Source organism: Echinops telfairi, unplaced genomic scaffold, assembly GCF_000313985.2.
Source record: "Echinops telfairi isolate 266 unplaced genomic scaffold, ASM31398v2 ScPeMD7_2010;HRSCAF=2546, whole genome shotgun sequence".
Lineage (NCBI taxonomy): Eukaryota > Metazoa > Chordata > Mammalia > Afrosoricida > Tenrecidae > Echinops > Echinops telfairi.
In genome coordinates, this window is record NW_022105908.1 from 5,693,374 (window position 1) to 5,695,709 (window position 2,336).

Sequence of the window (2,336 nt, forward strand, 5' to 3'; positions counted from 1 at the left end):
CCTTACAAATCTGGCTAGACCAGAGGAGGTACACTGGTACAGATAGCAACTGGAAACACAGAGAATCCAAGACAGATGATCTCTTCAGGACCAGTGCTGAGAGTGGTGATACCGGGAGGGTGGAGTGGAAAGGGGGAACCGATTACAAGGATCTAAATGAGGCATGGGTATAGGTATACACATCACTAAGAAACAAATCCAATCAAAACCCAATGCAGTGAAATGGGGCAAAAGACTTGGATATGTCACAAAAGAAGAAAGGTAAATGTCTACTAAGTACATAAGAAGGCACTTTTGGTTTAGGCAAAGTCACATTGAAACCATAAGAAAGTTCCAGTATGCACCCACAAGGATGGTTAGACTTTTAAAGATTACCACTGCCCTGTGCTGATGAGGGTGAGGAACCGGAGCTCTTTTCTTGGCTAGTTGCGATGTAAAAATGGTTACTGTTACCTTTGTTTTCCAACCACTTTTTGATAACTGGCCAAATCTTTTTTTTAAATGGGATTTCATACATATATCATTCCACAGTTCAATCACGTCAGGCAGAAGTGTACATTTGCTACCACAATCAGTTTCCAAACATTTCTTTTCTACATGGCCTCCTTGACATTACCTCCCCTTCACCCCGTCACCACCTCTGTGCTCCCCGCCCCACAAATCCTTTATTCTACTTACTATCTGTGTAGGTTCATCAATCCTAGGTCTCATTTACTGAAAGACGAAAAAACATGTATCACAGCTTCAAGAGGGTGACCCCCAATGACCTGAGACCTCTGAGATACCCCATCAAATGTACAAACAAAAACAAAGCAATACAAACCCAAAACACAGAAAATCATAGAAACCAGATCAGGTCCAACATGCATCCCAGAGAGCATCTGCTGACAACGTTTTAACTGTGCAGGTCAAAAATGGACCATTTCGAATCAATTAAATAGACACCGTATAGGCTTGTGTATAAGCCGAGTTTTTCAGCACATTTTTAATGCAGTTTTGGTGGTAAAATATCAGCCTCGGCTGGTATTCGGGTCGGCTTATACTCAAGTATATATGGTGCTCATGCTTTCATCTAGCAAACCAAAATCTACTCCTTAATATTTAACTTTTAACATTACGGTCTCTGTCCACAAAAAGATAAGAAACATGCTCATCAACCAAAGAAGGATGATGAGGACACTACGGAGTATTCTCTCAATGGACTGTGAGGATTCCATTTCTTCCAGCAATGGAAAGAACTACTTGGAAGAACACAGACGACTGTAGACAACACCCCTCTTGCGCATGGAGACATCCAGGTTTGCTTTGTGAAAGGCAAGGGGCTTCCTATGGTTGAAGAGGTTGAACTGCCGAGCTTCATGTTAGAAGAGGTAACAATGACTCTCAGTGGTCGTAATTCCTCTACTTTCGCTCACTGAAGAGAGAAACCAAGAATATTTCTCACCGAAGAGAGAAAACAAGAATATTAGGGCCGTGGGAATGCTAGGAATGGTAAGCTTACTTCTGGCAAGGACGCTCAAAGCAGAAGGCTCATAAGATACAGTAACTCAACGCTCGCACCGGATTTAAGTGTAAATGAATACCACGGAGACGAACAGAACAGAGGATATAAGCCAAACCTTGGCAGGCCTTTTACTTTCTGTGAAAAGAAATAATTGACCCACATATATCTCACAGTTTAGTTTTCTGACATATATTGCCCATGAACACTCTCTGATTCCCCTACTTACTGTAATTGTAAGTAAGGTTTGCAGGATTCCACGTTCCAGCTCAAAGAAAATAAATGCAGCATGCTGATCCAAGATTAGACTAAAAGGGAGTGCCAAGTTTCAACCACTGACCACTTAGCGGGCTCCTTTGGTAAAAAAAATAGAGGAGACATAAAATCAAGAGTTGTGGCATGAGTGGACTTCTGTAGCTATTGGTGAAATAGAAATGGGTTTAGATGTTCAGGGAACATTTAAGTTAGCTTTACACTAAGACATGAAAGATCAACGGGCTTTCCTGATATTGGGATAGTGTTTCTCATGGAAAGGGAGCAGGGTTGAAAGTAACAATGGATCAAGACAATTTCTGAATAAAGAACTGCAGTAACAGAGTCCCTCGAGGCCCTGGTGGAGTAGTGCTTACTTGCTGAACTGCTAACCATGAGGTCAGCAGTTCGAAACCACCAGCTGCTCCACGGGAGAAAGATAGGGCTCTCTGCTGCCGTCTCGGAAACTCGCAGGGGCAGTTGTGCGTCCTGTAGGGTCGCTGTGAGTCAGCACTGACTTGTTAGCAGTGAGTGAGCACAAGAAAGCCCGTTTCCGGGCCTGCAAATGTTTTACGAGACAGCG